This window comes from Gasterosteus aculeatus, chromosome 15 (genome assembly GCF_964276395.1).
Source record: "Gasterosteus aculeatus chromosome 15, fGasAcu3.hap1.1, whole genome shotgun sequence".
NCBI lineage: Eukaryota > Metazoa > Chordata > Actinopteri > Perciformes > Gasterosteidae > Gasterosteus > Gasterosteus aculeatus.
In genome coordinates this window covers 19,819,831-19,842,788 of record NC_135703.1, presented here as the reverse complement: position 1 = coordinate 19,842,788, position 22,958 = coordinate 19,819,831, and the positions used below count along the sequence as shown (strand labels likewise).

General features: G+C 49.8%; 12 non-coding genes and 4 pseudogenes across 12 annotated transcripts; all 16 read right to left on the bottom strand.

Moving 5' to 3' along the window:
• Positions 1-326: 326 nt before the first annotated feature.
• LOC144388470 (U5 spliceosomal RNA) lies at positions 327-442 on the bottom strand. The gene has a single exon (XR_013452853.1). It is a non-coding gene; the product is annotated as a U5 spliceosomal RNA (small nuclear RNA).
• A 442-nt stretch (positions 443-884) lies between these two features.
• Positions 885-1,048, bottom strand: LOC144388534 (U1 spliceosomal RNA). Its single transcript, XR_013452916.1, has one exon. It is a non-coding gene; the product is annotated as a U1 spliceosomal RNA (small nuclear RNA).
• Positions 1,049-1,324: 276 nt separating this feature from the next.
• Positions 1,325-1,509, bottom strand: LOC144388451 (U2 spliceosomal RNA). Its single transcript, XR_013452843.1, has one exon. It is a non-coding gene; the product is annotated as a U2 spliceosomal RNA (small nuclear RNA).
• Positions 1,510-6,388: 4,879 nt separating this feature from the next.
• LOC144388468 (U2 spliceosomal RNA) lies at positions 6,389-6,486 on the bottom strand (annotated as a pseudogene).
• A 616-nt stretch (positions 6,487-7,102) lies between these two features.
• LOC144388499 (U5 spliceosomal RNA) lies at positions 7,103-7,217 on the bottom strand. Its single transcript, XR_013452882.1, has one exon. It is a non-coding gene; the product is annotated as a U5 spliceosomal RNA (small nuclear RNA).
• A 442-nt stretch (positions 7,218-7,659) lies between these two features.
• Positions 7,660-7,823, bottom strand: LOC144388530 (U1 spliceosomal RNA). Its single transcript, XR_013452912.1, has one exon. It is a non-coding gene; the product is annotated as a U1 spliceosomal RNA (small nuclear RNA).
• A 276-nt stretch (positions 7,824-8,099) lies between these two features.
• Positions 8,100-8,305, bottom strand: LOC144388456 (U2 spliceosomal RNA; annotated as a pseudogene).
• Positions 8,306-13,737: 5,432 nt separating this feature from the next.
• LOC144388500 (U5 spliceosomal RNA) lies at positions 13,738-13,852 on the bottom strand. The gene has a single exon (XR_013452883.1). It is a non-coding gene; the product is annotated as a U5 spliceosomal RNA (small nuclear RNA).
• Positions 13,853-14,236: 384 nt separating this feature from the next.
• LOC144388529 (U1 spliceosomal RNA) lies at positions 14,237-14,400 on the bottom strand. The gene has a single exon (XR_013452911.1). It is a non-coding gene; the product is annotated as a U1 spliceosomal RNA (small nuclear RNA).
• A 283-nt stretch (positions 14,401-14,683) lies between these two features.
• On the bottom strand, positions 14,684-14,864 carry LOC144388449 (U2 spliceosomal RNA; annotated as a pseudogene).
• A 4,848-nt stretch (positions 14,865-19,712) lies between these two features.
• Positions 19,713-19,810, bottom strand: LOC120814547 (U2 spliceosomal RNA; annotated as a pseudogene).
• A 520-nt stretch (positions 19,811-20,330) lies between these two features.
• LOC144388496 (U5 spliceosomal RNA) lies at positions 20,331-20,445 on the bottom strand. The gene has a single exon (XR_013452879.1). It is a non-coding gene; the product is annotated as a U5 spliceosomal RNA (small nuclear RNA).
• Positions 20,446-20,922: 477 nt separating this feature from the next.
• Positions 20,923-21,086, bottom strand: LOC144388545 (U1 spliceosomal RNA). The gene has a single exon (XR_013452927.1). It is a non-coding gene; the product is annotated as a U1 spliceosomal RNA (small nuclear RNA).
• A 276-nt stretch (positions 21,087-21,362) lies between these two features.
• Positions 21,363-21,553, bottom strand: LOC144388551 (U2 spliceosomal RNA). Its single transcript, XR_013452933.1, has one exon. It is a non-coding gene; the product is annotated as a U2 spliceosomal RNA (small nuclear RNA).
• A 520-nt stretch (positions 21,554-22,073) lies between these two features.
• LOC144388495 (U5 spliceosomal RNA) lies at positions 22,074-22,188 on the bottom strand. Its single transcript, XR_013452878.1, has one exon. It is a non-coding gene; the product is annotated as a U5 spliceosomal RNA (small nuclear RNA).
• A 477-nt stretch (positions 22,189-22,665) lies between these two features.
• On the bottom strand, positions 22,666-22,829 carry LOC144388544 (U1 spliceosomal RNA). The gene has a single exon (XR_013452926.1). It is a non-coding gene; the product is annotated as a U1 spliceosomal RNA (small nuclear RNA).
• Positions 22,830-22,958: the final 129 nt, after the last annotated feature.

Below are 22,958 nucleotides of genomic sequence, written 5' to 3'. Positions count from 1 at the left end.
CAATGGATTCAGACAGGGATTTGAGACTTGCTGCAAGGCTCCACTAGTGACTCCAGTGATGATTCCTGCTGAAAATCTTGTTGATTTCACAATGAATTCAGACAGTGATTTGCTGATTTGAGACGTGCTCCACCGGAGACTCCAGTAAAGTGACCATTAATCCCTGTAAAATCCTGCTGAAATCTGGTTGATTTCACTTTGGATTCAGACAGTGATTTGAGACTTGCTGCACTAGTGACTCCAGTGATAAGTAAACACAACTTTGTTTGTGCTCCATTGTCAGGAGCCTCTGTCCAACTACTTTTCTTTTCACACAAGTACATGAGGCTCAGCCAATTGGCAGAGCCTCCCAAAAATATGGTCAACTCATTGTTGTTCCTCTCCACGGAAGTCTTTAGTAAAAGGCGAAAGACTTATGCGTATTGAAGAGAAACCAAAGTCAGTTGCGGAATCAGGTGGCAGGCAGCCTTATATCCCAGTCGCAACAGTGATCCCTCTTGTGGTTGGGACTGGTTGAGCTGCGGTTGTCCAATGCCAAACCCATTCCCCAGCACCAGCCATCAAAAACTCATTGATTTGTTTACAAGCAAAAGTGTAAAGTCCAGCTGAAATGTGCTTGATTTCACTTTGGATTCAGACAGTGATTTGCTGATTTGAGACGTGCTCCACTGGAGACTCCAGCGCAGTGATGATTAATGCTGAAATGTGGTTGATTTCACTTTGGATTCAGACAGTGATTTGCTGATTGTAGACTCCCTCCACTGGAGACTCCAGTGCAGTGGTGATTAATCCGTGTAAAATCCTGCTGAAATGTGGTTGATTTCACTAGGGATTCAGACAGTGATGATTAAACGGGACACCTGGTTTTTCTTTGACTTCAATATCAGGGGAGAGCGCGAACGCAGTCCCCCACTACCACAAATTATGCAGTCGAGATTCCCACATTTGGGGAATTCGCAGTGGTCAGGACAGTCGCAGTGCAATGACTGAGCCTCGCCCTGGGTGAACCACCTTCTTGATCATGGTATCTCCCCTGCCAGGTAAGTATGAGTTGGTGGTGACAGAGGCAGGGACGGTATTCCCAGTCACAGCATTTGTGGTGACGGTTCGCAGATGGCGCCGTCCTCACAGATCGGTGAAGTTAAAATCAGTGATTTGAGACTTGCAAAACAAAGGCACTATTGATGAGTAAGCATGAGTCACTTGCCAAAAGCCTCAGTCTTCAAAACTATGTGGAGGTGAGACTTGTTTTACTCAAAGCAGAAATCATTTCCAACACCACACCACTGATTCAGGTTACCATTTCTTTTATTTTCCACAATTTAAAGGGTGCACCGTTCCCAGAGGTGCTGCAATACCGGGTCGATGCTTGGAGTGAACGGAGCAAGCCCCTTTTTCATCTCCCAGAGCTAAAAATCGGCTTAATATGTAGTCCTCGTATAAAGGACATATCAGATATTAAACTGATAAGAACAGATTTTTTTTTTTTTTTTATTATGAAAAAGATCTTTGCACAATACAAACTCATATCTGTGGTTATTTCTCTTCACAATACATCAACAAACCAAACACAAATGCATACAAACTCATATCTGTAGTTCGGTCTTCTACCAATACATAAACAAACCAAAAACCAAAACCAAATGACAACTTTCAGGGATGAGGTCAGTCTACCTAGTCCCAAGGAATCCCCCTTAACCCAAGTCCTCCCTTCCACCTCTCCAAGGCGGCATGCTTCCCCCACTTCCTGATGTCCATCATTATTCTCCCCTTCAACTCCAGCTCGATCCTCTTCACCACCCCCTCCACGCTAACTTCCTTGTTGTTCACCAGGTCTTGCCTCGCCCGCCACAGGCCCCTCTTGACAAGGCTTACAATTAGCCATGTGAGGACCATTGTCCTTCCCAAGCTCACCCCTCTTTTCACCACACTCCAAGTTAAATGGAACCCCGGGACCAGCTGTACTAGCCACTTATTTGCTCTTTTCCACCCCTCGCTTGCAAAAGTACAGTCCCACATTACATGTCTAATGGTCTCATCGTGTAGACATCCAATCCTCGAGCACACGGGGGCTCTGGTCAAACCATGCCGATAAAGCAGCTCTCGTACCGGCAGGCACCCGTGGAGACATAACCAGTTGAGGTCCTTGAGCCCATTGTCAAGGCCCCGCGGTTGGATCCCCCACCAAACTCCTGCTGGTGTCCCGACCACTGCAGGTGCTACTACTCCCTTCCTGGCGACTTGGTAAAGTGCCCTGTGGCTCAATAACACGCCTGTTCCCGAGGCCTCAGGGTGTGCCCGCAGCCACCTTGCTGCATGATGGTAGTGCCATGGCTGCTGTTCCACCCGGGGAGCTAGATTACTCCAAGCTATCACACCCCTGGCCTGGTAAGAGAAATATAGCCGCATGAAGTGTCCTGATGGATGTGCCACCGGAACAGATAACTGGCTAAACAAAAAGGAAACAAAAATGCAGTCCAGTTTCAGGGGGAGGTGTGGCACATCTCTCCCTCCTGCTTCAATTGCAGCCATCATGCGGGTCCTCGACACATACTCGTATCGTCCTCCCCAGATAAAAGAGAAGACGAGAAGCATTAGGGGCCTCCTCATGCTGACAGGCAAAGGATAAATGTATGCCAAATATAGGAGAGATGGCAGAACGTCTACCTTCAATACAAGTACCTTCCCTATCAAAGTCAGCTTCCTGCTTCTCCAGAGAGCAAGCTGTTTCTGGGCTGCCAAGAAACGCCTGGTCCAGTTGACCGTGGCACTATGGACTATCTCAAAGCTGACCCCCAATACCTTCAGGAGTCCTTCGCAGAGCGGAAGCCCCCCTGGTACGTCCGTCCTGTCTTTCCAGCGCCCAAAGAACTTCAATGAGGACTTGGCTGTGTTTAGTTTTGCGCCAGCTGCCCGCCCAAAGCTCTGGATAATCTCCAAGGATCGAGTTAGGCAAGCATCGCTGTCTAGCAGCAGTGTGGTGTCGTCTGCGTACTGAGACAGTTTGACCCGTAGGCCTCCGCTGCCAGGTATCAGAAAACCCTTAACACCCGGGTCAGCCCGAATGGCCGCCGCCAGGGGCTCCATGTAAAGGATGTAGAGCAGTGGTGAGAGCGGACACCCCTGTCTGACCCCTGCGTGCACCCTAAAAACCTCCCCTAGGTGACCGTTAACCGAAACTGTGCTCCCCACGCTTGTGTACAATACACGTAACCACCCTACAAACCTATCAGTGAACCCTAATCTGCTTAAAACCCTAAACATGAAACCCCAGTGAACTCTGTCAAACGCCTTTGCCTGATCGAGGCCCACCACCATAAGCGGTAGCTGCCTGTCTTCCGCCCATGCAACAGCGTCCCGGATAAGCTGGAGATTCCATCTCACCGAACGTCCCGCCACTGCGCAAGTCTGATCCACATGGACCACATGAGCAAGTGCTGTCCGGTCCGCCAACACCTTTGCCAGGAGCTTGTAGTCGACACACAGCATGGTCAGTGGCCGCCAGTTCACTGCGGAAAGGATCTCCAACACTACAGGGCCCAGAATGTCCCAAAATTTTAGATAAAATTCTGCCGGTAGCCCGTCGATACCTGGCACCTTTCGCCTGTTCATTCTGTTGAGAGCACCCTCGAGTTCTTCAAGGGTGAGCGGGGCATCCAGCGTCTGTGCTATGTTCAAGGGCACTCGCTGGGTCAACAAATCCAGAAAGACCTCCCCACAACCTACGTCTATCTCCTTCTCTGAAAACTCTGTGCGGTAGTATTCGGTGGCGGCCCGCACCATCTGCACCCTATCCGACACAATCCTACCCTGCTCGTCCCTAACCCCGGTCACTACCCGTTTTGCCCTGTCAGCCCTTATTGAGCTGAAGAAAGAAGCTGAACACGTTTCAAAACTCTCAATGAATTTTTCACGTGACTGCAACAGGTAGGCTCTGGCTTTTGACTCAAAGACATCCCTAAGCTGCGATTTGAGGGAGTCACAAGCCTGCTGGTTTAAAGTGCCGTCCGAGTTCCCCCTAGTGTACTCAAGCTCGAGTAGTCGCTGTAGGCGAAGCACTTCTCTCTTTGCCCACCTTGCCTTTCTTTTGCTGTATTGTACACAAAATGCCTTTATTCTCTCTTTGGCAACCTCCCACCACTCAATAGCTCCAGGACACATCGGCCTTAAACCCACCAGACCTCTGAAAAACAGGCGGAAATCTTTAATGAACACCTCCTCCTCCAAGATGTTAATGTTAAGACGCCAGAACCCAGACCCAAAAACTGGTGCACATGAGCGCACCTCCAGCAGTACTCCATCATGGTCAGAGAAAAACACGGGGAGCACTCTGCCTGCCAATAAACTCAAGGACCTCGAGGTAAATATGTAGTCTAGACGCTTTGCTGCGCCCCTTGAGTTCCGCCACGTAGGACCTAGCGCATGTGGTTTAACCCCCTTCAACCCGTCTACTAAGCCATGCTTGGCCATTAAATTGGTGATAAAAACGTCACTGGTATCCCCCCCTCTACCTAGCTCGACATTTAAGTCACCCCCTAAAATAACCTGCCTGCTAGTGGCAAGGTGTGGTTCCACTTGGCCGATCATGTCCTTCCTCTCGGTTGCTGATTGTGGCCCATAAACCACAATAACCCTAAGCTTGACTGTGCCCCATGTCACGTCTGTACCCATTATCCTCCCCTGGACAATAACAAAGGATGCCTCCACCATAATTTCTTTAGAACCAAATAAAATGCCCACCCCAGTAGCGTGGACCCCCCCTACACTCCAGACTGAGTCCCCTTTGGTCCACTCCTTTGCAAAGGTTTGGATGTCCCCAGCATCCCGTAAATGAACCTCCTGCAAAAAACAAATATCGGCTTGGAGTGTGTTCACAAAATCAAAAACAGTCCTCCTTTTCACTATATTCCTCATTCCCCTTGTGTTTAAAGACAGTACCTTAAACGAAGCCATAAAGCAAAGTTCAGACTCCTACTGGGTGTAGGATGTGTCTTTGTCCATCTCTTCAGCCCAGGAAAGGGGCACTGTGTTGGGTGAGTTTACCGGTCGACTAGGCCCGTCATATATGTCCACCCCATACGGGGATGACAACATGAGCAAACCTTGGGGGAGATCGAAATCAATCCCCAGCCCTTCAGCCGTCAAAACGGCCCCTTCCCCCATGCACTGTTCCGCCCCCTCTACTGCAACATTCCCATTTGGGCCCTGTAGTTCCTCCTGAGTTCCACCTTCTTGCACCTCGTCAGTGGACTTCCCTGGCTTCACAGCTTCCTCTCTCCTACTGCCGTCAATCCCCTCCTTTTTGGCTCCCGCATCCTTCTTCTTCCTTTTGTTTTTTTTGCTGCGTTCCTCCTCCGCACCCTCTTCACACTCAGGTGCCTGCTCTTCAAAAACCTCTGAGAGCTTTCGGACCCCTTGCTTCATTGTGGGGAATGATGCACCAAGTGTAAGCTCAGGAAACTCCTCCATCACGCCATGGTCTGCTGCCCGAGCTACCTCATCCTCCAATACTGCCCCTTCCTCCTGCAATGCGGTCTTCCCTTCTCCCTCTGTGGTTTCTGCTCCGGACCCCATCTGTAGTGGCCCCTCCTCGGAATTCTGCGATGTCTTGGATCCTTTCCCCTGCTCCAAAGTTCTGTTGGAGACTCCCGTTTGTCTGGTTACTTCAGAAAAGGTCCTCTTGCGGCTGGGACAGCTTCTATAGAGGTGGTCCGACCCTCCGCATCCATGGCAGTTTTTAGGGACAGTGCAGTCCTTGGCCGCGTGTCCTGTTTGCCCACAAAAGCGGCAACTTTCTCCTGTGCAGCCTGTCTCCGAGTGGCCAGACCGTCTGCATTTTCGGCAGAAGGCTGGCTGGCGGTTATAGAACAAATATCCTCGGTCTCCCCCAAGACTAAAAAAAGCAGGGGGGTGTTGTAGCCCATCCGGCCCTGTCGGGTCTGGATTCAGCAGGACCTGGAACTGCCGACGGCCGGTCCAAAAACCGAGGGGATCCTTTACATGCCGGGCTGCAGTTGCTACTTCCCCGTAGCGGCCCAGGAATGAAACTAAGGCTTCATCAGTCACAAAAGGGTTGTACATATGGACTGACACTGTTCTGAAGTTCGGTCTGTCGAGGTTCAGGACCTCATAGTAGGCAAGAGGGCTCACCTCGCATCCTTTCTGCAGATTTCAGACGCCCTTCTGTAGATGTCCTCGCTCCCAAGGGTAACGTCGAAGGCTTTTTCCTGCTGGTTCCACTGGATACACAGAACATCCTGCACCATCAAATGCAGCTGTCCCATGATTACTTGTTTCCCAAAAAAACTCTCGACAGGACTTGGTCATCTTCTTTCGTAGCTCGAAACCTTAAAGTATATCTCAGCCCGACCCTTGGGATCGGCTGCTCGTGGGGTGTCATAGCCATTGTTCCGTTCTCGAAAGCTTGGCTTTTGTGGCCAAAAACAGCTACAACACTTGATCTTAGCCAAAAGGCCGAGAAGCGATAACACCAAACTGTTTGTTTGCAGACCCAACGTACCAGCACATATCTCAATTGTCGCGGTGCGGTTCTTTCGACTGGGCGTAGCAGTCGCTTGCTACTTAACAACCCACTCCCCACGCTGCCCCCGTCCTCAAAAAAGCTAAAATCATTGATTTGTTTACAAGCAAAAGTGTAAACTCCTGCTGAAATCTGGTTGATTTCACTGTTGTTTCAGACACTAGAGACTCCAGTGATGATTAATCACTGTAAAGTCCTGCTGAAAATCTTGTTGATTTCACAATGGATTCAGACAGGGATTTGAGACTTGCTGCAAGGCTCCACTAGTGACTCCAGTGATGATTCATCTCTGCAAAGTCCTGCTGAAAATCTTGTTGATTTCACAATGAATTCAGACAGTGATTTGCTGATTTGAGACGTGCTCCACCGGAGACTCCAGTAAAGTGACCATTAATCCCTGTAAAATCCTGCTGAAATCTGGTTGATTTCACTTTGGATTCAGACAGTGATTTGAGACTTGCTGCACTAGTGACTCCAGTGATAAGTAAACACAACTTTGTTTGTGCTCCATTGTCAGGAGCCTCTGTCCAACTACTTTTCTTTTCACACAAGTACATGAGGCTCAGCCAATTGGCAGAGCCTGCCAAAAATATGGTCAACTCATTGTTGTTCCTCTCCACGGAAGTCTTTAGTAAAAGGCGAAAGACTTATGCGTATTGAAGAGAAACCAAAATCAGTTGCAGAATCAGGTGGCAGGCAGCCTTATATCCCAGTCGCAACAGTGATCCCTCTTGTGGTTGGGACTGGTTGAGCTGCGGTTGTCCAATGCCAAACCCATTCCCCAGCACCAGCCATCAAAAACTCATTGATTTGTTTACAAGCAAAAGTGTAAAGTCCTGCTGAAATGTGCTTGATTTCACTTTGGATTCAGACAGTGATTTGCTGATTTGAGACGTGCTCCACTGGAGACTCCAGCGCAGTGATGATTAATGCTGGAATCTGGTTGATTTCACTTTGGATTCAGACAGTGATTTGCTGATTGTAGACTCCCTCCACCGGAGACTCCAGTGCAGTGGTGATTAATCCGTGTAAAATCCTGCTGAAATGTGGTTGATTTCACTAGGGATTCAGACAGTGATGATTAAACGGGACACCTGGTTTTTCTTTGACTTCAATATCAGGGGAGAGCGCGAACGCAGTCCCCCACTACCACAAATTATGCAGTCGAGATTCCCACATTTGGGGAATTCGCAGTGGTCAGCACAGTCGCAGTGCAATGACTGAGCCTCGCCCTGGGTGAACCACCTTCTTGATCATGGTATCTCCCCTGCCAGGTAAGTATGAGTTGGTGGTGACAGAGGCAGGGACGGTATTCCCAGTCACAGCATTTGTGGTGACGGTTCGCAGATGGCACCGTCCTCACAGATCGGTGAAGTTAAAATCAGTGATTTGAGACTTGCAAAACAAAGGCACTATTGATGAGTAAGCATAAGTCACTTGCCAAAAGCCTCAGTCTTAAAAACTATGTGGAGGTGAGACTTGTTTTACTCAAAGCAGAAATCATTTCCAACACCACACCACTGATTCAGGTTACCATTTCTTTTATTTTCCACAATTTAAAGGGTGCACCGTTCCCGGAGGTGCTGCAATACCGGGTCGATGCTTGGAGTGAACGGAGCAAGCCCCTTTTTCATCTCCCAGAGCTAAAAATCGGCTTAATATGTAGTCCTCGTATAGAGGACATATCAGATATTAAACTGATAAGAACAGATTTTTTTTTTATTTTTTTTTTTTTATTACACATTCCACACCAACACACAATATTACATTACATTGTCATTTTCATCAACAACAAAAACAAACAACAACATACAGACTGTACCAATGCACCCAATACCATAGCAACCCCCTTCCCCACCCTCTTACCTAAGCTAACACTCCCTTCCATCGCTCCTTGGCTGCATGGTATCCATGCCTCTCCTCCTCCCTCCTTTTCATCCGCCGCACCTCCCCCCTCACCTTCGCTACCACTCCTTCAACCCTGTTCACCTCATTACTTCTTATTAATGCCATTCTGTCATCCCACAGTGCTGCCTTCCCTATTGACAGAATCAACCACAACAAAAAACCCTCCCATCCCCGTCCCCTCAGACCCACCCCCAGCATCAGCATCTCATAAGACAGTCCCCCCAGTTTAGGAAAAAAAAAACCCAGCTCTCCCCACATTGTTCTTGCAAACCCACATCCCCAAAATACATGAGATAAGTCCTCGTCTCTGCCACAACCTAATCGTGGGCAGGAGCGCAGCCTTGACAGGCCATGCCTATATAAAGTGTCCCTCACAGGCATCCTCTTATGTAGACATAGCCAGTTGATGTCCTTTAGTCTGTTTGGCAGTTCCTTGTGCTGCGCAAACAGCCACTCCTCCCTGCCCACCCCGCAAACTCTCACAGGTCCCTGTTTTGCAACTATTGCCTTGTATAGTTGCCGATGATCCAGGCCTAGGTCACCTTCCCCGCATTCCTTGTGCCTTTTAGCCCAGCCCATCATCTGCCTGTAGTGTGGTGGCATAACCTCCCCTTTTGGCCGCCCGTTCTCCCATTTAACCCACTTCCTCAAAGGAAAGGATAGCCAAAACATGAGCAGCACATGGTACCAGTGCCCACTAGGGAACTTCACCCCGTTGCAGCAAAAGGAAAAGAAAAGAACATCTAACTTAAGTGGCACATCAGGCACTCCCCTTCCCCCCTCTGGTACCCCTTGTCTCATCCAGCCCCTCCTCACATACTCGTATCCCCCCCACACAAAGGAGAAAACATCCCGCACTAATCTTCTCCTATACTCCGGTGGCAGGGGGAAAACGTACGCCAGGTAAATCATTGACGGCAAAATGTCCGCTTTCACCACCAAAACCCTCCCAGTTAAAGACAAACGTCGGGCCTTCCACAGTCCTATTCGTGACCTTAGTGCTGCCAGGCGCCTCCTCCAGTTCAGCGGCCCACTCTCGCTGTCTTCAAAATCCACCCCCAGTATTCTCATTGGACCCTCGCACTCCGACAATCCAAACAGCCCTCCTCCCCTCCCCTTCCAAGGTCCAAAATATTTAACCTTGGATTTTCCGACATTGACCCTTGTCCCGGATACTTTTGAAAAGGACCCCAAGACGTCCAAAGCACGGAGCAAGGAGCCCTTCGTTGTTAAAAAGAGCGTCATGTCATCCGCGTACTGGGATATCCTCAAATCCCTCTCTCCACCCCCTGGAAGGCGCAATCCCTTCACGCCCGCGTCCGCCCGAATAGCTGCAGCTAGCGGTTCAATATATATAACAAAAAGCAGTGGCGAGAGTGGACATCCTTGCCTCACTCCCGTCTGCTGTGACACCAAAACCCCCATATGCCCATTCACAACCACCCTACTCCCAACCCCCGTGTACATGATCCCTAACCACCTCCGAAAAATTGGTCCAAAACCCATCCTCTCTAACACAGCTGCCAAAAAACCTTGGTTCACCCTATCAAACGCCTTTTCCATGTCCAACCCCACCAGCATCAGAGGGACCCCACGTTCCTCCACCCAGTGAATGCAATCCCTCACCAGCCCCAAATTCCATTGGATGCGTCTCCCCTCCACCCCACACGTCTGATCCTCATTTACCACATGAGGTAGAGCAGATCGGAGTCGTCCGGCCAACACTCTAGCGATGATCTTATAATCAGCACAGAGGAGAGTTATCGGCCTGAAATTACCCAAGTCTTCTTTTTCCCCTTTCTTATGTAGCAAGGTCAACACACCCTCCCTCATTGTCCTCCCCAACAGCCCCCCTTCCAGCACTGCACCCACCACTTCTAAAAAATCCTTCCCCAGGATCCCCCAGAACGCCGCATAAAATTCTTTTGGTAACCCATCAATCCCCGGCACCTTTCCCCCTCCCAAACCTTTCATCGCTCCCTCCAACTCTGCGAGACCCACCGGGCGTTCTAGGGCCTCCACCACTTCCCTTGGCACCCTAGCCTCAAGCCCCTTCAAAAAACCTCCTTCCTCTGGTTCTTCCACCTCTTGTGGCCCCATGGCGTCCCCAAAAAAATTGGAGGCAACCCCAACCATCCCTTCTGGATCTGAGACAAGGTTACCATCCTTCCCCCGTAGCCCCGGAATGCACGCTCTTGCCCGGGCAGCCCTCACCTGTTTAAAAAACATAGGCGTACAGGTCTCTGCTACATTGATGGATTCCCTCCCACATCTCCTCAGTAACCCATCAGCTTTCCCCTTAAAGTATAGGCCCAAATTCTCCCTCACCTCCCTCTCCCTCTGCTTATCCCGTATTTCCCCCTTGTTCTCCGCCTCCATCATAGCCTGCAGCTCCCTTTGGAGTCTCCTAAACCCCCCCTTCTCCTCCCTCGCTCGTTGTGAACAATATCCCACCGTCAACTCCCTGGCGTTTACCTTCACACATTCCCACCACTCCACAATATTGTCAAAAAAAGGCTTCAGTGAGACCCACCCCTCATAGTGTAAAGTGAAGGCTCTACGGAAAGCCTCCTCCTCCAAAACCCCACAATTCAACTTCCAGTAACTCCTTCCAAAAATTGGGGCCGCCACCGAAAAGGCCACCTCAAGTTGGTTGTGGTCTGAGAACCACACTGGTCCCACAACGGCCCTCCGTACAGCAGCCACAGCAGGCACAAAAACAAAATCAATCCGACTACGGGAACCCCGTGTATTCGACCAAGTGGTGCCCTCCCTTGCCGGCTCGACTGCCCTGTACCCATCCTTCAGCATGAAAGCCTGCACCACCTCTTCCAAATACGGCCGACTGAAATCCCCTGTCCCCTCCAAAGAGACGTTGAAATCCCCCCCTAGAACCACCACCTTATTCGTGACACACACCTCCTTAAGTGCAATAAAAAGGGCCTTACGTCCTTTCGGCTCCGCTGGTGCATACACATTGATAAATCTAAAGAAAACCCCCCTCCATAATGCATCCACCACCAGTACCCTCCCCTGCACTACTGAGAAGCTGTCCCGGACCTGGAAATCTTTATTTCCAAACAGGATTCCCACCCCTGAGGAGTGTACCCCCCCTACTCCCCATCTCGACTCACCCTTGAGCCAGCCCTCCGAAAACTCCCTGACATCCCCACCATCCTTTAGATGCACTTCCTGCAGAAAGCAAACATGTAGGGGCGTCTGTAACAGGTATTGGAAGACACTGGCCCTTTTCACAATATTTCTCATACCCCTGACATTTATGGTCACCACTGAAAACAAGGCCATTCAGTACCTCACAAAAGTTTCCCCCCCTTACCCTCGGTCCCATGGTTGCTCGCTGTTGGCAAGCAACCATCTTCCAGTTGATCATTGTTGGCAACATATTCCTGCAGTACCGGGCTTTGAGAAACGTCCTGGGGCGGCTCCCTCCGCGGAGTCCCCCCGGTTTTCTCCATTCCTGCACCACCCGATGAAATCTCCACAGAAGCCTGTTGGCTCCTACCCTCCGACTCGGATCCTGGGGGTTCCCGGCTCTCCCCCATCGCACGGCCGTCTGCCAGCTTCTTCTTCCTCCTTCTCGACCTGTGCACCTGTGGTCCAGCCTCGGTTGCTTCTGCCGAAGACTCAGCCTGCTCACCCCTGGATGAACTGCTCCTCTTCCTGACCCCCTGGATTGTCTCTTTCCTGGTGTCCTCCTCCTCCGAGCTGATCACACAGTCTGCCCAGGACCCCACCAGTGGCAGAGAGTCTCCCAGGCTCACAACCACTTGTGTGTCCATCCGCTCCTCCGTTTCGTTTGCGCCGATGTGGTCAGTCGCAGACTCGTCCCGTGCAGCAGCCCTTCCCTCCTCTCCAGAGAGCGACTGTAGTGCCTCCTCCAACGGGGTGAGGACAGAGACCTCCCCCCGTACTGCTACCTCTGCGTAGCTGCGGGTTGTGGTTGGGCAGTCGCGGACAATGTGCCCCTCTCCTCCGCATCCATGGCACGTCTTTGGGGCCCCACACGTGGCCACGCTGTGTCCCCTTCCACCACAGTTCCGGCATCGCCCTTCGGTGCAGTCCGTCGCCATGTGCCCAAAGCTGCGGCATTGCCTGCAGAAACTGGGCTGGCCGGAGTAAAAGAGGAAACCCCTGTCCTCACCAATGCTGAAGTAGGCTGGAGGATGCCGCAGCCCACCGCCTCCGCCGGGGTTGTCCTCGAGGAGAACTTTGAATTGTCTCCGCCCTGACCAGATGCCGAAACTGTCCCTCAGGTATCTCACCGCCGACTCCACCTTCCCATACCTCGACAACCAGGATATGACCGTCTCGTCCCCCACGTATGGGTTGTACATGTGGACCGTCACAATCTTCAAGTTCCTCTTGCAAAGAGCCTCCACCCGAAACTTTGAAAAGGGCTCTTCTTCCGCCTTTTCCCTCGCTGTCTCCATCACCCTCTCATACACTGCTTGGCTGTGTAGAGTCAGGTCAAAACCACCTCCTGCTGCATTCCACTGCAGGCAGTATACGTGGGCGGGGTCAATCTTCAGTGCTCCCACCACGACCGTACGCACGAACCATTCCCTCTTCCCATGTTTCTCATCTTCTTTAACCTTCCAAGTGAATCGCACCGAGTTCCTAAGTCCTGCAGACATGATAGCCTGTGTGAGGACGAGACTCCAGCAACTTTATCCACCAAGCTCCATAAACCGCACAGCTTTAGCACCAACCACTACACTTGATCTTAGCCAAAAGGCCGAGAAGCGATAACACCTAACTGTTTGTTTGCAGACCCAACGTACCAGCACATTGCTCAATTGTCGGGGTGCGGTTCTTTCAACTGGGCGTAGCAGTCGCTTGCTACTTAGCAACCCACTCCCCACGCTGCCCCCTTCCGCGAAAATCATTGATTTGTTTACAAGCAAAAGAGTAAACTCCTGCTGAAATCTGGTTGATTTCACTGTTGTTTCAGACAGTGATTTGAGACTTGCTGCAAGGCTCCACTAGAGACTCCAGTGATGATTAATCACTGCAAAGTCCTGCTGAAAATCTTGTTGATTTCACAATGAATTCAGACAGTGATTTGCTGATTTGAGACGTACTCCACTGGAGACTCCAGTGCAGTGATGATTAATCCCTGTAAAATCCTGCTGAAATCTGGTTGATTTCACTTTGGATTCAGACAGTGATTTGAGACTAGGGACTCCAGTGATAAGTAAACACAACTTTGTGCTCCATTGTCAGGAGCCTCTGTCCAACTAATTTTCTTTTCACACAAGTACATGAGGCTCCGCTAATTGGCAGAGCCTGCCAAAAATATGGTCAACTCATTGTTGTTCCTCTCCATGGAAGTCTTTAGTAAAAGGCGAAAGACTTATGCGTATTGAAGAGAAACCAAAGTCAGTTGCAGAATCAGGTGGCAGGCAGCCTTATATCCCAGTCGCAACAGTGATCCCTCTTGTGGTTGGGATTGGTTGAGCTGCGGTTGTCCAATGCCAAACCCATTCCCCAGCACCAGCCATCAAAAAATCATTGATTTGTTTACAAGCAAAAGTGTAAAGTCCTGCTGAAATGTGGCTGATTTCACTTTGGATTCAGACAGTGATTTGCTGATTATAGACTCCCTCCACTGGAGACTCCAGTGCAGTGATGATTAATCCCTGTAAAATCCTGCTGAAATCTGGTTGATTTCACTTTGGATTCAGACAGTGCTGATTTGAGACCTGCTCCACTGGAGACTCCAGTGAGGATTAAACGGGACATCTGGTTTTTCTTTGACTTCAATATCAGGGGAGAGCGCGAACGCAGTCCCCCACTACCACAAATTATGCAGTCGAGATTCCCACATTTGGGGAATTCGCAGTGGTCAGCACAGTCGCAGTGCAATGACTGAGCCTCGCCCTGGGTGAACCACCTTCTTGATCATGGTATCTCCCCTGCCAGGTAAGTATGAGTTGGTGGTGACAGAGGCAGGGACGGTATTCCCAGTCACAGCATTTGTGGTGACGGTTCGCAGATGGCGCCATCTTCACAGATCAGTGAATTTAAAATCAGTGATTTGAGACTTACAAAACAAAGGCACCATTGATGATTGATGAGTAAGCATAAGTCACTTGCCAAAAGCCTCAGTCTTCAAAACTATGTGGAGGTGAGACTTGTTTTACTCAAAGCAGAAATCATTTCCAACACCAAACCACTGATTCAGGTAACCATTTCTTTTATTTTCCACAATTTAAAGGGTGCACCGTTCCCGGAGGTGCTGCAATACCGGGTCGATGCTTGGAGTGAACGGAGCAAGCCCCTTTTTCATCTCCCAGAGCTAAAAATCTGCTTAATATGTAGTCCTCGTATAGAGGACATATCAGATATTAAACTGATAAGAACAGATTTTTTTTTTTTTTATTATGAAAAGGATCATGCACAATACAAACTCATATCTGTGGTTATTTCTCTTCACAATACATCAACAAACCAAACACAAATGCATGCAAACTCATATCTGTAGTTCGGTCTTCTACCAATACATAAACAAACCAAAAACCAAAACCAAATGACAACTTTCAGGGATGAGGTCAGTCTACCTAGTCCCAAGGAACCCCCCTTAACCCAAGTCCTCCCTTCCACCTCTCCAAGGCGGCATGCTTCCCCCACTTCCTGATGTCCATCATTATTCTCCCCTTCAACTCCAGCTCGATCCTCTTCACCACCCCCTCCACGCTAACTTCCTTGTTGTTCACCAGGTCTTGCCTCGCCCGCCACAGGCCCCTCTTGACAAGGCTTACAATTAGCCATGTGAGGACCATTGTCCTTCCCAAGCTCACCCCTCTTTTCACCACACTCCAAGTTAAATGGAACCCCGGGACCAGCTGTACTAGCCACTTATTTGCTCTTTTCCACCCCTCGCTTGCAAAAGTACAGTCCCACATTACATGTCTAATGGTCTCATCGTGTAGACATCCAATCCTCGGGCACACGGGGGCTCTGGTCAAACCATGCCGATAAAGCAGCTCTCGTACCGGCAGGCACCCGTGGAGACATAACCAGTTGAGGTCCTTGAGCCCATTGTCAAGGCCCCGCGGTTGGATCCCCCACCAAACTCCTGCTGGTGTCCCGACCACTGCAGGTGCTACCACTCCCTTCCTGGCGACTTGGTAAAGTGCCCTGTGGCTCAATAACACGCCTGTTCCCGAGGCCTCAGGGTGTGCCCGCAGCCACCTTGCTGCATGATGGTAGTGCCATGGCTGCTGTTCCACCCGGGGAGCTAGATTACTCCAAGCTATCACACCCCTGGCCTGGTAAGAGAAATATAGCCGCATGAAGTGTCCTGATGGATGTGCCACTGGAACAGATAACTGGCTAAACAAAAAGGAAACAAAAATGCAGTCCAGTTTCAGGGGGAGGTGTGGCACATCTCTCCCTCCTGCTTCAATTGCAGCCATCATGCGGGTCCTCGACACATACTCGTATCGTCCTCCCCAGATGAAAGAGAAGACGAGACGCCTCATGCTGACAGGCAAAGGATAAATGTATGCCAAATAGAGGAGAGATGGCAGAACGTCTACCTTCAATACAAGTACCTTCCCTATCAAAGTCAGCTTCCTGCTTCTCCAGAGAGCAAGCTTTTTCTGGGCTGCCAAGAAACGCCTGGTCCAGTTGACCGTGGCACTATGGACTATCTCAAAGCTGACCCCCAATACCTTCAGGGGTCCTTCGCAGAGCGGAAGCCCACCTGGTACGTCCGTCCTGTCTTTCCAACGCCCAAAGAACTTCAATGAGGACTTGGCGGTGTTTAGTTTTGCGCCAGCTGCCCGCCCAAAGCTCTGGATAATCTCCAAGGATCGAGTTAGGCAAGCATCGCTGTCTAGCAGCAGTGTGGTGTCGTCTGCGTACTGAGACAGTTTGACCCGTAGGCCTCCGCTGCCAGGTATCAGAAAACCCTTAACACCCGGGTCAGCCCGAATGGCTGCCGCCAGGGGCTCCATGTAAAGGATGTAGAGCAGTGGTGAGAGCGGACACCCCTGTCTGACCCCTGCGTGCACCCTAAAAACCACCCCTAGGTGACCGTTAACCGAAACTGTGCTCCCCACGCTTGTGTACAATACACGTAACCACCCTACAAACCTATCAGTGAACCCTAATCTGCTCAAAACCCTAAACATGAAACCCCAGTGAACTCTGTCAAACGCCTTTGCCTGATCGAGGCTCACCACCATAAGCGGTAGCTGCCTGTCTTCCGCCCATGCAACAGCGTCCCGGATAAGCTGGAGATTCCATCTCACCGAACGTCCCGCCACTGCGCAAGTCTGATCCACATGGACCACATGAGCAAGTGCTGTGCCCAGACGGTCCGCCAACACCTTTGCCAGGAGCTTGTAGTCGACACACAGCATGGTCAGTGGCCGCCAGTTCCCTAGGTCGGTTGGATCCCCCTTCTTAAAAAGAAGAGAGATAACTCCAGTGGCCAAAGACCCTCCCATCGCACCTGTGCGGAGTACTGCGGAAAGGATCTCCAACAATACAGGGCCCAGAATGTCCCAAAATTTTAGATAAAATTCTGCCGGTAGCCCGTCGATACCTGGCACCTTTCGCCTGTTCATCCTGTTGAGAGCACCCTCGAGTTCTTCAAGGGTGAGCGGGGCATCTAGTGTCTGTGCTATGTTCAAGGGCACTCGCTGGGTCAACAAATCCAGAAAGACCTCCCCACTACCTACGTCTATCTCCTTCTCTGAGAACGCTGTGCGGTAGTAGTCGGTGGCGGCCCGCACCATCTGCACCCTATCCGACACAATCCTACCCTGCTCGTCCCTAACCCCGGTCACTACCCGTTTTGCCCTGTCAGCCCTTATTGAGCTGAAGAAAGAAGCTGAACATGTTTCAAAACTTTCAATGAATTTTTCACGTGACTGCAACAGGTAGGCTCTGGCTTTTGACTCAAAAACCTCTCTAAGCTGCGATTTGAGGGAGTCGCAAGCCTGCTGGTTTAAAGTGCCGTCCGAGTTCCCCCTAGTGTACTCAAGCTCGAGTAGTCGCTGTAGGCGAAGCGCTTCTCTCTTTGCCCACCTTGCCTTTCTTTTGCTGTATCGTACACAAAAGGCCTTTATCCTCTCTTTGGCAACCTCCCACCACTCAATAGCTCCAGGACACATCGGCCTTAAACCCACCAGACCTCTGAAAAACACGCGGAAATCTTTAATGAACACCTCCTCCTCCAAGATGTTAATGTTAAGACGCCAGAAACCGGACCCAAAAACTGGTGCACATGAGCGCACCTCCAGCAGTACTCCATCATGGTCAGAGAAAAACACGGGGAGCACTCTGCCTGCCAGTAAACTCAAAGACCTCGAGGTAAAGATGTAGTCCAGACGCTTCGCTGCGCCCCTTGAGTTCCGCCACGTAGGACCTAGCGCATGTGGTTTAACCCCCTTCAAACCGTCTACTAAGCCATGCTTGGCCATTAAATTGGTGATAAAAACGTCACTGGTATCCCCCCCTCTACCTAGCTCGACATTTAAGTCACCCCCTAAAATAACCTGCCTGCTAGTGGCAAGGTGTGGTTCCACTTGGCCGATCATGTCCTTCCTCTCGGTTGCTGATTGTGGCCCATAAACCACAATAACCCTAATCTTGACTGTGCCCCATGTCACGTCTGTACCCATTATCCTCCCCTGGACAATAACAAAGGATGCCTCCACCATAATTTCTTTAGAACCAAATAAAATGCCCACCCCAGTAGCGTGGACCCCCCCCCTACACTCCAGACTGAGTCCCCTTTGGTCCACTCCTTTGCAAAGGTTTGGATGTCCCCAGCATCCCGTAAATGAACCTCCTGCAAAAAACAAATGTCGGCTTGGAGTGTGTTCACAAAATCAAAAACAGTCCTCCTTTTCACTATATTCCTCATTCCCCTTGTGTTTAAAGACAGTACCTTAAACGAAGCCATAAAGCAAAGTTCAGACTCCTACTGGGTGTAGGATGTGTCTTTGTCCATCTCTTCAGCCCAGGAAAGGGGCACTGTGTTGGGTGAGTTTACCGGTCGACTAGGCCCGTCATATATGTCCACCCCATACGGGGGTGACAACATGAGCAAACCTTGGGGGAGATCGAAATCAATCCCCAGCCTTTCAGCCGTCAAAACGGCCCCTTCCCCCATGCACTGTTCCTCCCCCTCTACTGCAACATTCCCATTTGGGCCCTGTAGTTCCTCCTGAGTTCCACCTTCTTGCACCTCGTCAGTGGACTTCCCTGGCTTCACAGCTTCCTCTCTTCGACTGCCGTCAATCCCCTCCTTTTTGGCCACCGCATCCTTCTTCTTCCTTTTGTTTTTTTTGCTGCGTTCCTCCTCCGCACCCTCTTCATACTCAGGTGCCTGCTCTTCAAAAACCTCTGAGAGCTTTCGGACCCCTTGCTTCATTGTGGGGAATGATGCACCAAGTGTAAGCTCAGGAAACTCCTCCATCACGCCATGGCAATTCTGCGATGTCTTGGATCCTTTCCCCTGCTCCAAAGTTCTGTTGGAGACTCCCGTTTGTCTGGTTACTTCAGAAAAGGTCCTCTTGCGGCTGGGACAGCTTCTATAGAGGTGGTCCGACCCTCCGCATCCATGGCAGTTTTTAGGGACAGTGCAGTCCTTGGCCGCGTGTCCTGTTTGCCCACAAAAGCGGCAACTTTCTCCTGTGCAGCCTGTCTCCGAGTGGCCAGACCGTCTGCATTTTCGGCAGAAGGCTGGCTGGCGGTTATAGAAACAGTATCCTCGGTCTCCCCCAAGACTAAAAAAAGCAGGGGGGTGTTGTAGCCCATCCGGCCCTGTCGGGTCTGGATTCAGCAGGACCTGGAACTGCCGACGGCCGGTCCAAAAACCGAGGGGATCCTTTACATGCCGGGCTGCAGTTGCTACTTCCCCGTAGCGGCCCAGGAATGAAACTAAGGCTTCATCAGTCACAAAAGGGTTGTACATATGGACTGACACTGTTCTGAAGTTCGGTCTGTCGAGGTTCAGGACTTCATAGTAGGCAAGAGGGCTCACCTTCGCATCCTTTCTGCAGATTTCAGACACCCTTCTGTAGATGTCCTCGCTCCCAAGGGTAACGTCGAAGGCTTTTTCCTGCTGGTTCCACAGGATACACAAAACATCCTGCACCATCAAATGCAGCTGTCCCATGATTACTTGCTTTCCAAAAAAAACTCTCGACAGGACTTGGTCGTCTTCTTTCGTAGCTCGAAACCTTAAAGTATATCTCAGCCCGACCCTTGGGATCGGCTGCTCGTGGGGTGTCATAGCCATTGTTCCGTTCTCGAACGCTTGGCTTTTGTGGCCAAAAACAGCTACTACACTTGATCTTAGCCAAAAGGCCGAGAAGCGATAACACCTAACTGTTTGTTTGCAGACCCAACGTACCAGCACATTGCTCAATTGTCGGGGTGCGGTCCTTTCAACTGGGCGTAGCAGTCGCTTGCTACTTAGCAACCCACTCCCCACGCTGCCCCCGTCCGCGAAAATCATTGATTTGTTTACAAGCAAAAGAGTAAACTCCTGCTGAAATCTGGTTGATTTCACTGTTGTTTCAGACAGTGATTTGAGACTTGCTGCAAGGCTCCACTAGAGACTCCAGTGACGATTAATCACTGCAAAGTCCTGCTGAAAATCTTGTTGATTTCACAATGAATTCAGACAGTGATTTGCTGATTTGAGACGTGCTCCACTGGAGACTCCAGTGCAGTGATGATTAATCCCTGTAAAATCCTGCTGAAATCTGGTTGATTTCACTTTGGATTCAGACAGTGATTTGAGACTAGGGACTCCAGTGATAAGTAAACACAACTTTGTGCTCCATTGTCAGGAGCCTCTGTCCAACTAATTGTCTTTTCACACAAGTACATGAGGCTCCGCCAATTGGCAGAGCCTGCCAAAAATATGGTCAACTCATTGTTGTTCCTCTCCACGGAAGTCTTTAGTAAAAGGCGAAAGACTTATGCGTATTGAAGAGAAACCAAAGTCAGTTGCAGAATCAGGTGGCAGGCAGCCTTATATCCCAGTCGCAACAGTGATCCCTCTTGTGGTTGGGATTGGTTGAGCTGCGGTTGTCCAATGCCAAACCCATTCCCCAGCACCAGCCATCAAAAAATCATTGATTTGTTTACAAGCAAAAGTGTAAAGTCCTGCTGAAATGTGGCTGATTTCACTTTGGATTCAGACAGTGATTTGCTGATTTGAGACTTGCTCCACTGGAGACTCCAGTGCAGTGATGATTCATCCTGAAATCTGGTTTATTTCACTTTGGATTCAGACAGTGATTTGCTGATTATAGACTCCCTCCACTGGAGACTCCAGTGCAGTGATGATTAATCCCTGTAAAATCCTGCTGAAATCTGGTTGATTTCACTTTGGATTCAGACAGTGCTGATTTGAGACTTGCTCCACTGGAGACTCCAGTGAGGATTAAACGGGACATCTGGTTTTTCTTTGACTTCAATATCAGGGGAGAGCGCGAACGCAGTCCCCCACTACCACAAATTATGCAGTCGAGATTCCCACATTTGGGGAATTGGCAGTGGTCAGCACAGTCGCAGTGCAATGACTGAGCCTCGCCCTGGGTGAACCACCTTCTTGATCATGGTATCTCCCCTGCCAGGTAAGTATGAGTTGGTGGTGACAGAGGCAGGGACGGTATTCCCAGTCACAGCATTTGTGGTGACGGTTCGCAGATGGCGCCGTCTTCACAGATCAGTGAATTTAAAATCAGTGATTTCAGACTTGCAAAACAAAGGCACCATTGATGAGTAAGCATAAGTCACTTGCCAAAAGCCTCAGTCTTCAAAACTATGTGGAGGTGAGACTTGTTTTACTCAAAGCAGAAATCATTTCCAACACCAAACCACTGATTCAGGTAACCATTTCTTTTATTTTCCACAATTTGAAGGGTGCACCGTTCCCGGAGGTGCTGCAATACCGGGTCGATGCTTGGAGTGAACGGAGCAAGCCCCTTTTTCATCTCCCAGAGCTAAAAATCGGATTAATATGTAGTCCTCGTATAGAGGACATATCAGATATTAAACTGATAAGAACAGATACTACACTTGATCTTAGCCAAAAGGCCGAGAAGCGATAACACCTAACTGTTTGTTTGCAGACCCAACGTACCAGCACATTGCTCAATTGTCGGGGTGCGGTCCTTTCAACTGGGCGTAGCAGTCGCTTGCTACTTAGCAACCCACTCCCCACGCTGCCCCCGTCCGCGAAAATCATTGATTTGTTTACAAGCAAAAGAGTAAACTCCTGCTGAAATCTGGTTGATTTCACTGTTGTTTCAGACAGTGATTTGAGACTTGCTGCAAGGCTCCACTAGAGACTCCAGTGACGATTAATCACTGCAAAGTCCTGCTGAAAATCTTGTTGATTTCACAATGAATTCAGACAGTGATTTGCTGATTTGAGACGTGCTCCACTGGAGACTCCAGTGCAGTGATGATTAATCCCTGTAAAATCCTGCTGAAATCTGGTTGATTTCACTTTGGATTCAGACAGTGATTTGAGACTAGGGACTCCAGTGATAAGTAAACACAACTTTGTGCTCCATTGTCAGGAGCCTCTGTCCAACTAATTGTCTTTTCACACAAGTACATGAGGCTCCGCCAATTGGCAGAGCCTGCCAAAAATATGGTCAACTCATTGTTGTTCCTCTCCACGGAAGTCTTTAGTAAAAGGCGAAAGACTTATGCGTATTGAAGAGAAACCAAAGTCAGTTGCAGAATCAGGTGGCAGGCAGCCTTATATCCCAGTCGCAACAGTGATCCCTCTTGTGGTTGGGATTGGTTGAGCTGCGGTTGTCCAATGCCAAACCCATTCCCCAGCACCAGCCATCAAAAAATCATTGATTTGTTTACAAGCAAAAGTGTAAAGTCCTGCTGAAATGTGGCTGATTTCACTTTGGATTCAGACAGTGATTTGCTGATTATAGACTCCCTCCACTGGAGACTCCAGTGCAGTGATGATTCATCCTGAAATCTGGTTGATTTCACTTTGGATTCAGACAGTGATTTGCTGATTATAGACTCCCTCCACTGGAGACTCCAGTGCAGTGATGATTAATCCCTGTAAAATCCTGCTGAAATCTGGTTGATTTCACTTTGGATTCAGACAGTGCTGATTTGAGACCTAGTCCACAGGAGACTCCAGTGAGGATTAAACGGGACATCTGGTTTTTCTTTGACTTCAATATCAGGGGAGAGCGCGAACGCAGTCCCCCACTACCACAAATTATGCAGTCGAGATTCCCACATTTGGGGAATTGGCAGTGGTCAGCACAGTCGCAGTGCAATGACTGAGCCTCGCCCTGGGTGAACCACCTTCTTGATCATGGTATCTCCCCTGCCAGGTAAGTATGAGTTGGTGGTGACAGAGGCAGGGACGGTATTCCCAGTCACAGCATTTGTGGTGACGGTTCGCAGATGGCGCCGTCTTCACAGATCAGTGAATTTAAAATCAGTGATTTGAGACTTGCAAAACAAAGGC